We start from the raw sequence: 13,662 nt of genomic DNA on the forward strand, positions 1-13,662 counted from the left end.
GGGAAATCACCAATGATAGGAAGTTTAACAATTGCCAAGTGCTGGATTCTGCATATGGGACAGTGTGATGGTGGATATACCTACAGACTGGGGTATGAGAGGCTGCAGAGCGGCCCCACAGAAAGAGATCTGGGGGTTTGGGTTGACAATAAGTTGAAGATGAGTCAGCAGTGTGCCCTGGCAGCTAGAAGGGCCAACCGTACGCTGGGGTGCATCAGGTACGGCATTGCTGGTGAAGGAAGGGGTTGTCCTGCTCTGCTCTGTGCTGGTGTGGCCTCACCTCGAGTACTGGGTGCAGTTTTGGGTGCCACAGTATAAAAAGGACATAAAACTATTAGAGAGTGTCTAAAGGAGGACTATGAAGATGATGAAGGCTCTAGAGGGCATGACATATGAGGAGCATCTGAGTTCCCTTGGTTTGCTCAGCCCAGAGCAGAGCAGGCTGAGGGGAGGCCTCATGGCGGCCTGCAGCTCCCTCACGAGGGGAGCGGAGGGGCAGGCGCTGAGCTCTGCTCTCTGGGGACAGCGACAGGACCCGAGGGGATGTCATGGAGCTGGGACAGGGGAGGGTCAGGCTGGGTGTTAGGGAAAGGTTCTGTACCCAGAGGGTGGTTGGGCACTGGGACAGGCTCCTCAGGGAAATGGTCATGGCACTGAGCCTGACAGAATTCAAGACGCACTTGGACAACGCTCTGAGCATATGGTCTGATTTTTAGGTGGTCTTGTGTGGAGCCAGGAGTTGGACTTGATGTTCCTTGCGGGTCCCTTCCAGCTCGGGATACACTATGATTCTATACAGTGATTTACAGACTCAACCCAGAGGCTTTTCCCTGATTTCTTCTCTCCTTTCCATGTTTGTAATCAACTCTGGTGGACAGTCTCACAGCACCCTCATGGTACCTTTCTGAAGCCTGAGGAACCTACCAGGCACCTGCTGCATCTAGCCAAAAATCCATCCACCTGGGCACTAGAAATGAAAAAGTACAAAACAAAGCCAGCCTACCATGCCTGTTTCCATAGGGTGATTTATGAACTCATAAAACTTGAGAAGTGAATCAACAGGTAATGAAGTAAAACAGCAACAATGACAGGCTGCTGGCTGTCACTGACATGTCTGTGCTGAAAAGATTCAGTTCACTTACTGAGATGAGCTCTCGCCCCCTGACAAATGCTGGTTGATGAACAATGCAAACATGCAGTCTGGTGCCCAAGCTTTAAACTTTTTAATCACCTCTTTGATTTTTTCAGTTTTAATTGAATTCCTGAATTACCATCTGTCTGAGCATTAGTAAATTCCATCTTGATTTATCAAGGCTCTAGTTTCAATCAACATATTTAATATCTACTCCTGTTTTGTTACCATTACTAGCACCAAAATCCTTGTTGCCTACACGCTTATTGTCAGATTTGTTTAGTCAATGTGGTGGATATAATGAGGCACAACGCACTTCAGGGTCATCTTAATGTTAGAGAAAGCCTCTGCTCCACATAATCACTGCAGCATGCAGGCATATCTGCAATAGGGCTTGAATGAGGGAAGATCTAAAGGCTGAAACTCAACATATCCCCAGCTTCCATTTATACCATCAACACAATCATCTGGTCATTTCTCCTTTTCTTTGACAGCTGTAATATCTGCAATTAAAATCCAAATCAGTGGGGGCTATTTTAAGAACAAAGAAGGTATTTCAGCTCAGTGGAGCACTGCGAGATTGGGTGGGATATGCTACAATCAGCACTGCAGCTCATTAAAGCAGCTTTGCCGAGGACTGTTCGTTCGGAAAGCATTCTACAACCGTATATACACAACACAGGAATCACTGAGCACCAGCGTTTGCTAAAATCCAGCCAGCTCAAGACTGGAAGCAGTGCCCCTGCACAAAGAAAGAACAGGACACAACAGCCCAATGCAGACAGATGAACGTCAACTGAAGTCAAGGAGAATTTGAGGGAGGCAGGGCAATTTCTAGCTGGGGACTGGGGATGGTAGCACCCTCCCCTCTCGCACAAAGCATCACAGGAACATTGGTCTAGCAACCAGTCCCAGTCAGAAATTTGGTCGTGTTTCATCCAAGAGGTATCATAGAATCACTTAAGCTCCAAATTCCTCCTCCAAAGCTGGACACAGCACACCAAATCCCTGTTGATAACTGAACCCACCATAAGAAGGACACCTGCTATAGGTGGCCTTGCTTGAGTAGTGGGTCGGAGCAGGTGACCTCCAGAGGTCCCTTCCAACCTTAACCATTCTGTGAATAAAAACAGAGGTTAAGACGACAATTATCAGAAATATTTAAGAACCATAGTTCTACTGGACTCTGGTAGCTTCATCTTCAGTATTTCAGATCCTAAAGGCACATCTGCACTGCAGCGAGAACCCCAAACATCAGCTCCCCAGCAGCTGGATATGCATAGTGTGGGGCAGATGTGGGACAGACGTGTCTCTTCCTCACCTCTGAGCACATCCTTGGACCATCTCCTAGGTGAGGCAAGGAGGGATTCGGCACAGGGGATGCTGCTCACCTTCACTTGAACAGAGATGTGCAGTCACGCTGCACACACACCAAAGCACGTTGTAAATTCAGCCATTTCTGACAGCACGCCAGTACACGTCAGGACTTAGATATGCACAAGCTGTCCAATAAAACTGGTATAAAAAAATACAATATCTTTTGTCTGTAAAGATAATTACCAAATGTGGAAAAAAAGAAAGTCAAGATCTCAAGAAACATAATCTTGCTTGGAAATGTTTTAATGCAGTACTTGGAAGCACAAACATTCATGTTCAAGATGGGAGAAACGTGTAGATCCTGCGAGCTGCAGGACTTTGGTGCAGCTCAGAAAAACACAATAATAAAAATAATTAGGTTTTGCTTCTCTCATGTTGGGTATCCAGGACAAGTACTGAATCTAAATCACTACTTCTATTTATTTCCCTATTCCACCTGTTCAGAAAAATCTGTTCATGTAGGACCAGATGCAAACTGCCTGCCTGTAATGGGCTTACATGGCAAGGGTTTGGTAGCGGGGGGCAGCAGGGGTAGCCTCTGTGAGCAGAGCCCAGCAGCTGCCCCATGTCAGATCAGAGCCAGCTCCAGACGGCTCCAAAAGGGACCCGCTGCTGGCCAGAGCTGAGCCATGAACGATGCTGGTTGGGCTTCTGGAAGAGCAGAGTTAAGGAAGGGGAAAAAAAAATCCTGCTGTGCTACAGCAGCTGGGAGAGAGGGGTGAGAGCTGAGAGAGAAGCAGCCCTGCAGCCCCCAAGGTGAGTGCAGCAGGAGGGCAGGAGGTGCTCCAGGCACGCAGCACAAGTTCCCCTGCGGCCCGTGGAGAGGCCCCTGGTGGAGCAGGCTGTCCCCCTGCAGCCCACGGGTCCCACACGGAGCAGATCTCCACGCTGCAGCCCGTGGAGGAGCCCCCGGTGGAGCAGGTGGATGTGGCCTGGAGGAGGCTGCGGCCCATGGAGAGCCCCCGCAGGAGCAGGCCCCGGGCCGGAGCTGCAGCCCGTGGAGAGGAGCCCACGCAGGAGCAGGGGGTCTGGGGGGAGCTGCCGCCCGTGGGGGACCCGTGCTGGCGCAGTTTGCTCCTGGGGGATGGACCCCGTGGTACGGAGCCGTGTGGGAGCAGTTCTGGAAGAGCTGCAGCCTGTGGGCAGCCCCCCAGGCTCAGTTCGGGAAGGACGGCATCCCGTGGGAGGGACCCCACGGGGAGCAGGGGCAGAGAGGGACCGTGAAGGAGCGGCGGAGACGAAGCGTCAGGGACTGACCGCAGCCCCCATTCCCCGTTCCCCTGTGCCGTTTGTGGCGAGGAGGTGGAAGAAGGTGGATGGGTGGAAGGTAGTTTTAGGTTGTTTTTAGTTTCTCACTGCTCTAGCCTGTTAGCAACAGGCAATAAATTACATTCATCTCCCTATGCAGAGTCCATTTTGCCTGTGATAATTGTTGAGTGATCTCCCTGTCTTTAACTCAACACAGGATTTTTTTTCATATTTTCTCCCCATCTTTTTGAGGGGGTTGAGCAAGAGAGTGGTGTGGCAGAGCTTAGTGGCCCATCAGTGTGAAACTACAACACTGTCACAGTGCCTGATTAAGACAGGGAGGGAACTTGGGACCTTGGATTCTTTTTCTCTCATTTAATGCTGCAGCTCCTTTCATTTATTTTTCCGGCTTCCCTTTGCTAAGATTTATTTTAACAATATCCAGTTATTAAATGTACCAGATAGCATGAGACTAGAGATAAGTTTCCAATACATGACAGCAAAACAAATTAAAATAATGGAAGATGTCAACATACACCTAACTCCTCCTGTGTAATGCCAAACTCCTGTCCTGCGGCTATGGTACTCTACTGAACGGTTAGATACATGCACACCCCAACAGATTTATCACTGTGAACTTATTTTAACACATTGCTTCCTTCCAACTCACCTTTATTGCACTTTCTCCAAAAAAAATAAATATATTGCTACTTCCTGAACAATGGATGTATTAAATTAGAATCAATGTATCAGTATCAAATAAATTTCTGTTATGCCAGGAAAGAAAAAAAAAAGTAAAATGCCACTCTACACTAAGATATTGACTGCTTTTCCTTCTTCACATAGCAAGTTATCATCTGATGTACTGATACAAGTTTCAGGTGCCCAAGCACAGGGGCACAGTGACACGAGAGACCCATCCTCTTCTGTACCAATGATGATGTGATAACTTAAAGTTCCCAACACGGCTGTAGATATCTGTGTTTAGGCAACCCAGTTCTAGCCTTCATGCCTATTTAAGCATTGCAACACTCAGTGAGCATTGCACCAGTTGGCTTTGGGCCTTAGTCATTTGCGTGCTCTCCAAAAAGAGCCCATGAACACTGCCAGGACAATGGGAACCAGTCAGAAGCTTTTAAAAAGGAGTCGAGATGGAAGAGGAATACAGACTGCATCCAGCCATTCTCACAAAGACAGACAGCTGATCAGATCATTCCTTAACCCAAAGGAAAATAAAATACTCATGAATTTTCATACTGCATAAAGTCATTACAAAGAGCAAGGTTGAGAGGACGTGGTCTCTGCCAGCGTGGGTGTACTGTTTGGGTCCCTGCATTTGGCACCATCTACTGCAGCCATCAGTTGTCTTCTAGGAAGAGATTAGAAACTGAAGCACGGAGGACAGGCTTTCACTAAATTAGCTCACAATTTCTCTTTTGCTTGCAAATCACATCAGTTCAGCACAGAGCAAAGAGGGCCAGAAACGCACCAACTCGGGATGTGGACAGTCTGAGGTCAGGCCCCTGCACTACTTGATTCAAAGCAACCAGGATGACAAAATGTGCTGGAGTCAGAGACGGTCCATTAACTGCAGTTCCCTGAGACTCCTGATTTTATGGAAAGGCAGGGGAACAGAGGGTGTGCAGCCTGGTACAGTCACGGCAGATTTCATTCTCTGCAAGTTACTGAAAGCACAACTGCATTTCTGCAGTCAGCTCTCCCCTTCCCAGCGGAGTTAGCACAGATAAGAGCACCTGGGACTAACTGAGCGGTGCCAAGTTGCCACAGTCACATTGCCCATATGTCTATATAAACCTGTTTGGCTTCCTTTGCTTTAAAAGTCCCTGAGTGAGTAATCACAAGGACTTTTTCATTGCTGGGTCAAGCACTTCTCTGATTCTCTGCCAGCAAATCAGGAAATTCATCCATCCCTTAAGTTACCTCGGGAAAAATGCAAGAAAGCTCTGGATTGCGTATCAGTTCTCAGCTGGATCTTGCCCGAGCCCTCACTGAGAAGAGGGAGGGATACCAGCTCGAGCGAAGGCAGAACATGGACTCTCAGCCATCACCAGCACAGCCAGCTTGAAAACATCACCGCATGCAAGCACAGGTTTTCTGCCTGGGCACAGGAGGAGACCCAGGATTATGAGCAAGTCGGAGGCAGCACAGATTCTGCAGCGCAGCATGTTCCCAGCAAGCTGGTCCAACCCTGCTGCCTTTCAGTCATGGAGAAGCAGCTCGGGTTTGGTCAGCACGAGCAGCAGCGCTGTGCACCTCAGCTACATCCTGAGCTCACATCTCAGGACTCCACCTTGAAGCCAGAAAATCTAGTTCCAGTCCCCGTCTGTGCAGCAGCAATAGCTTCATCACAGCAGCTCTCACCTACAGGAGAATAATAAATCAGCACAGGTAAAGTGACAGCAACACTCACTGTCAGAAAGCTACCCAGAAAGCCACCACCAAGAGAGACCACCACAGTCAGCCTGAATGCTGTCTGTTCAAGGGCAGCTCCTTAAGTAAAATATCTTCTTTAAAGAATGAAAATTAGCAATTTTTTCTCCTTCTCTCTTTTTTTTTTTTTTCCTCCGTAAGATTTCCATAGCAAATATCGGGTCAATCTCAGCTGATGTTCTGCCCCCTCAACCTGCTTTCTCACCTCCAGTGATATTCTCTTAGGTGGCAGGATCCTGCTTAAAAGCAAGGAATTAGGGTCACAGTGCCAGTGAATAATACTTTGGCAACAGACCAAGCACCATAGCAGACAATGCATAATGTGAAATAAAGACTTCTTTTTGCATTACATTTTCTCTGATTTAAAAATCTTAATAACTTCATGGGCAAAGTGATTTGCCTCCATAGCCTGTGTGTGGCATCCCTTTACAGGGGAACTCTAAGCAACCTTGTTTCACTGCTCCATTACCCTGTCTCCTGGCAGGAACAATAACAATAATAATGACAACAACAACAACTATCGGCAAAGTCATACAGAGAGTATATTCAAGATGCAAAGGAGGAAAGGAAAACGTACCACACCACAACTTTGGGGTTCACGCTCCTCCAAAAATGACCTCCTGTCAGTCCAACGGCAGCGATGACCATGCTGCTCTCTACATTTCAACAGACCCACAAGCTTTTAACTACATTTCAGCCATGACGTAGAGAAGTTTGGGTGGATCTGGGACCTTTTGGTGCCTCACACAAGCAGGAGCAAGCATTTGCTAAGCATTTAAAAACAATACGCCACAGAAGTACTCATTCATCTTTGGTAAAGACAAAATCCAACGCCTCCCTATCTGCCACAGTCTCCTCTGCTGCCCTCAGATCCTCATACAGAAAATAAACAGTTAACTCTCTTGCATGCGTTCCTGACAAGCATTTTGAACTACATTTTGCTACTGCACGCAACAGCCAACCTCTCCTCATCTCATTAAGGCCGTGCTGATGTGCGACACAGTCACAAAACACAATCGCACTCCTAAGTCTTGTTTTATTTTCATTCAACACTATGCCAAGCTCAAATTTAAGAAGGGCACGACGTTTTCTCCAGCATAAACACAAGTGAAAAATAACTTAAAAACACACTACAAACCCAAAATGTTATTGCACTTTTCCTCTCTCGAGTATAGCACTGTACAGTAAAAAAAAGTCTGGAACATTTCCACAATGAAAATATGTAAATTAATTACCCTCTTATGTTGATTGATGCAAGTTATTTTGGTTGAGAACAATGCAAGTCACCCGCAGTTTACAAAACAGTATGTCAATAAAATGAGCTAGACCTGCTGAAGAAAATATTTGTTGTAGCCTACAGCTATTTTTGCACATGCATAACCTTGAATTACAGTTTTTAGAAAAAAACATACCACTTCCACGTTCTGATTAGCAACTAGTAAGTTGAGACTTGCTTTTCCTCAAGTACTAAGGAATCTATTAACGTACCAGACAAAAATACACCAAAAAAGGTTAGGGAGCACATTATCATCCTTCACAATCCTAGCAAATGAGAAGTGACAAAACTTAAAAGTTTACAGGAAAAAAAGGGTTTTATCACAAAAAAATAAAGAATAAAATAAATAAACACATTTTTCACGAAAATAAAAATGCTTCACGGCATCAAGTGTTACTCTCTCAGCATGTTTTCCTCCCCCACCCTCCCTCACGACCCAGGCAGATTTGCATTAAGAAAAAAATAAATAAATACTAACCTGTACAAACAAAACATCACTACAAATAAAGCTTCCGCTGGCATCAAACCTTTAAAACAGCATCTTCTGGAGGAGCCATCAATGATTGCTGCTCTGGCCTAAATGTTACACATGTACAACTCTTCACCCTGGCCAAAAAACAGGATACAAGGCAAACCAGGGAGGGCAAAAGGTTATAATGAGTCATAGAGAAACAGCTCGGGCTTGGGCAGCACAAACTGGTGCAGTTTTGTACCAGCACCTCAGATGCGTTGGTACAAAAGGGATTCAAGGGTTGGAGACAATCAGACAGTGGTAGAGTAAGTACCTTCACACCATTTTAGGTGTGACAACTCTATAATTATCCATAGGGTGCCAACGGCGAGGATCGTCAGGTATGTCACCTCCCAGGTTGTGGGTAGGACATGCTGGACCTTCACACTTGAGGCGCACAGCTCAGGGCACGCAGGTCTTGAACCAGCTACTCAAGGATCCCACAAAAATTAAGGGGCTTGCTTGTTTGCTCTTTTTCAAACTTGGGCAAACTAAAATGAGTCATAAGTACCAAAAAGCTTCAAATATGCAAATATGCACCGCAAAGAATCAAAACATTTACCCAACACCTGCTTGCTGGAGGATCCAACTCCATCAACAAAACTCTTGGGTAACTCCCGTCTGAGCATCCAGCTTCTTGTCACCATCTCGGCTTCTGGGAATGAAGGTTCTGGGATTTCTGTCAGAAAACTGTCTCCAAGGCCTATCTATTTCTTGTGTTAACTTTCAAGAGCGAGATGGGAGAAAACTGTGAAGTTTCACATTCCTCTCCAATCCAAGTTGCTGGAGAAAGCTCACTTTCTCACCTCCTCCCCTCTTTCTGAGCTTTTCCTGAGAAAAGGAAATCTGTACACACTCCTCCAGACTTTCAGCACCCCATGTTACAACCTCTCTGAAGGATAACTCTGGCATCACTCTGTGCTGCTTATACTCCCCAAAAGGCCAGCAGCCACGAAGGGGACCAGGGGGACAACTGCCAGCCCCCCAGACACAAAGCTCCCAGCATCAGCTGCAGAACAGACCGCAAGTCTTGCTAACTTCACTCTGCAGCTGCTAGGAAAAGTATTTCAGCTGCTGATCTGCATTACATTCAGTTGTTTCCCTAGAAACATAAGCGACATTACAAATTCAAGTTTCAAAAATGAAATAAAATAAAATAAAATTACATTTTGAAAAAAAACTTAGCGCCTTCCTTTATACCTTCCCCCCTCTCCTCAAGTTCCTAAAAGGCTTAAAACCCAATAAATGCATAGAAAACCAAAGAAACACAAGAAAAAAACCTTCCGATTACAGACAGGCAGCAATTTCCAAGCACTAATAATAATACCTGCATCTTTTTGGACATTATATTTAAACCTAGCAAACTAAAGCACTTTTTGCAGTGGCGTTTTATTATTCAGGTCCAATTAACAGCGGATCTAAAACCGAAATGAGATAAACACCACTTTATGCTAGCAGTCTTATAGAGTCTGTGATATTACCAAAGATCAAAAGAAGCATCTTAAGCAAGCTATTCTCACTGCAAAATAAATAAATGCATTTTAATGAGAAGGAAAATATCCTGTGCATCAAGACTTTGCAATCCATATGTGGAACAAGTCTGCCTGTAAAGGAAAGGACACCTTAAAAATATGAGATTACTTACCAACTTGCAAGAATAGCTTCTTAAAATTTGAGACACAGAAAAAAATGTAAACTAATATATATTCTATTTCAGCAGAATACGTATTTTTTCTACTCACCTCCTCGTAGACAGATATTATTTCTGTATAGGTGTATTATCCCTCTGTATTTCTATTTCCAGAAAGTAATATAAAAAAAATAAATTATTAAGCCAAGTCTGACTCAGAAACATGAGAAAAGGGTTCCAAAAGTCACTCCCCCTCCTCTGAACTTAGACTGAGTCTTTATTTACCCGCCACAATGTCAGAATGAGGGCACTAAATCAGAAGACCCAACATTTTTAAAAGGCACATGTGATGTGATGTTTTCTCCATGGCTTTTATATGATAGGGAAAGCGAAGAGAAAACCGCCAATCTCTTTAAAAACATACTAAAAAATGACTAAGTAAGACCACACCTTATGAGGTACACCTTTACTGTCCAAAAGCCAAGACAAAAAAACAACAAAACTATCTTTCAGAGTTCTTTCTGCACACTGACTCGCTGGAGCCACAAAAGGCAATACCAGGCAACAACCACAAAAAAGAAAGGCAGATCTCTGTCTAGCTGCAGCCTGGACCCAGATTAGAAATGCTAACCCTACACCAGATTAATATCCCCACCAAACCATCCGACACCATCATTCTTTATCCATTGAGCTGAGGACTCCTCCTGAAGTGCAACACTAGTCTGGAGCTGTGCTGTAAACCTAACGATATCACGGTCTCCAGTTCTTCTTGCTTCACGTCATGAATGTGCAAAGATGCATTGCAATTCTCCTTTCTACTTTAGCCTAATATTTTACTATAAAGTTGAAATTTCTCTCAGACATTTTCATCCCATAATAGGTATTTGCTTAGGCTGGTTTTTCACTTGTATTTGTGGGCTACCACCTAAAGCATATGTTTTTGCACAAACATATTTTCATGCTTACAATGGTAAAAACCAAAGAAAACAAAAAAGAGAGACTGACCCAGGAGTACCCAGCCTGAAGAAGCTAATGCTGTGTGAGAGAAGTGATGTTTCCAGCTGGATGCCCTACCTCAGGTTGAATACACAGCATTGATGAAAAGAGGGGAAGAAGGAAAAGGAACAGGCACATCCTTTTTATTGTGAATTCATTACAACAGGAAACGAAAACAGAAAGATACGAAAATATGACACTCCAAAACATCATGTATTTTTTGAGACAGTTGTGCGGTGAGGTAGATCAAAAAAACCCTATAGCACAGGCTGTAGAAACAAGATCCCACGGCAGATGGATTGCCATTCCCCTCCAGAGGCAAATAAGCCACATACACTCCTCTAATCATTTCTCTAATTTACAACTTGGACTAATTTATCCTACCACTTCAATGGATTCAATCAGCAACTTAATGAACACTGAATTTGTCTTTTAGCCCCAGTCTTCTGGTGGCCTGACTTTCATTACTGCTGCAACTGATTCCACCATACAACTGTATTAAATGAAGAATGATTTCTTCTCTGAAACTACCTGCTCCAAAATATAATCCTGTAATGCACCAAGAAATTATTTTACTATGTCATATCCTTTTAGCACTGCATTACTAGTTTTACATATTCTAGAAGACTCTAGAAATTGTTTGCTTAACTTCCTTAGCCTAGAAAGCAACAGGTGACTCAGTTAATTTATTTACATTTCTTGTAATTTAGCATTTCAGCCCATGGAGACTTTACTTTGTTGTCATCTCCACTCACATTCTGCCTTGTTAGTGTCTAGAGAAATCAATGCCATGCGGCACTTCATTTTTATAACTTCATCTTCTTTCAGCGTAGATCTTCATAAATGTGAAAATTGAACAGGTACACAGCTTGCTGTCTCTCTAGGCCTTAAGTGTATTTATAAATAAATAAAGAGAGAAAAAATAGATGAGGATACTTGTTAATTCAGTGCATGCACACACTTATTTTTTATTAATGTGTCCCATTCGAGTTTATGAAAGTTTTTTACACTGCAGAACAACTGGGCAGACAACCCACTCTTCTTTGTTATTTCTTTTCCACTTTGTCCCCTAAAGAATGGAAAAAATATATACTGAAAGAGTCAGAAAATGGGAAAAGTGCACTCAGGTTTTTTTTTAGAAGGCTCTGGGAGACCTTACGGTAGCCTTCCAGTACCTAGAGGGGGCCTACCTGGTCTGGTGGGAGGTGTCCCTGCCCACGGCTGGGGGCTGGAATTAGATGGTCTTTAAAGTCCCTTTCAACCCAAAACATTCTGTGCTTGTGTTGTTCTAGGAAAGAGAAATAATTTTAAAAATGAGTGGTTCCAGAGCACTTTCCAAACAATGCGTAACCCTGGTTTTCTCTCATCACCTCCCAAGGTATTGCAGGTATGTGCCAGCACTCAGCCCCAGCCATCCTGCTGACCGGCACCAGTGCTTGTCCCACCCAGTGCTGTCCTTCCAGTGGCATCCTGTCCCCTTCCAACAGCAGCTCAGTTGTCACCATAGTTCCCCCAGTTGTTTCAAGTTTTTTGGATTGAAACTTCACTATTTTATCCCTCACTTAATGAACAGATTTCTACATAAAAATAGGTTATTAATATTTTCTCCCTAAAAAAAAAGGATTGTTAGTACTGATAGATTTAATTATTTTTTATATTGACATTCACATATTCTAAACTGTGAATTATTTTCCTCTTTGATTACCCTAGAATGTTTCCAGAAAAGCTTCACTATACAGTTAGTCCCCCCAGCAACTCTTCCTACACTACCCTACGTGATCCCCAGCCATACCATGATGATCACTGACTCTTTTCAAGCACTTTAAAAGCTCAAGGGCCAGAACTTCACTCATAACCACGTAACCAAATAATGAGGTTTCCCGTGCAAAATGGAAGCATAAGAACGCTCCCTTTCTTCCCTGCCAAACTACAGTCCCTCTTTCAGCAACCTCCTCATTATGTACAAAATAATTGGACTCCTATCCTTGCGATCATAGGAGAAAGGGGATGGGTGCCGTCACTCGCCCAGCACACAAATGGCTTCTACAAGCTTCAAAGCACGGCACCCCAATCCCAACCCTGTGACCACAGCCCTGCACAGGGGGGTCCCACCACACACACAGCAGCACCCTTGCCTTGTACAGGACACACACAGAGACACCACCTCGCGCCAAGGTCAGCAATCACATGTGCTACCCGGAATAATGTTGTATGGCCTCAATTAATCCTCTCTAGCCCCTCCATCCATAAAACCCAAAGACAACGGGTTTGGCTCGCTCTGCGTGGGAATGCAGGGCTGACATCAGCTCCAGCTTTATTTTCAAAATCAGAATGTAAGATGCTTTCTGAAGTTTTGACTATGCATCCAGTATTCTTTGCTTTACACGAGTAACTCCTGATTAAATCACTGCCTCTGCTTCAGCATCTTTCTTCCAGCCTCACTGTGTGAGAATTACAAGTCTGTCTAAGGTCTCTCTCAGCTCACTGACCTACTTACTACTACAAAGACAGACATTAATAGACTTTTCTTTCTCTTTTAATTTCTGCTAATTCTTCTTTTCTAACTACTGCTTTCCAACTAGAGACTCTCTGGAAGTTAAGTGTGCTTAGCTTTGTCAAGATCTTTGGTCCAAAACCTACTTTCAAAAAATGCAACGCCTACATGCTCTCAATAGCAGACACCTTCAGCAAGGCGCATTAGCAGCTGCTAACCACCCTGGGTCTTCAATTTAAAAGAAAGCTACTAATGACAGTCTCTCTTTTTTACCTACAAAGGCCTTTCTTTACTATTCGTTCACCAATATCCTTTTCTTACAGCCAACAGTACAGTGGCACTGCCAGAGGACGTTGAACCCACCCAAGATGAAAAGTGTGGAATCTGTCTCATACGCTTTCAGCCAGCTAAATGCTATATAGCTAATGTAGGTTAGTCAACACCACCGTCACTGTAGTCAAGAGTGGACTGAATCACCTACCGCAGGTGCCCTCCCAGATACCTGGGAAGGAAGGAATCCCACTTGGAGGTGCTTATCATCAGCCCT

The 13,662-nt window shown here is 44.3% G+C and overlaps 1 protein-coding gene across 7 annotated transcripts in view; it reads right to left on the bottom strand.

The window, feature by feature from the left end:
- Positions 1–13,662, bottom strand: part of FAT3 (FAT atypical cadherin 3) — a 419,605-nt gene that overhangs the window by 392,390 nt on the left and 13,553 nt on the right. Inside the window, exon 2 of one of the 7 annotated variants that reach the window (XM_083840063.1) lies at positions 11,812–11,909. The exons of the other annotated variants lie outside the window; for them this stretch is intronic. The gene's annotated coding sequence lies outside the window, so the exon portion shown is untranslated. The remainder of the gene's footprint in view (positions 1–11,811; positions 11,910–13,662) is intronic. 7 annotated transcript variants of the gene reach the window in all.

This window comes from Anser anser (genome assembly GCF_964211835.1).
Source record: "Anser anser genome assembly, chromosome: 1".
NCBI lineage: Eukaryota > Metazoa > Chordata > Aves > Anseriformes > Anatidae > Anser > Anser anser.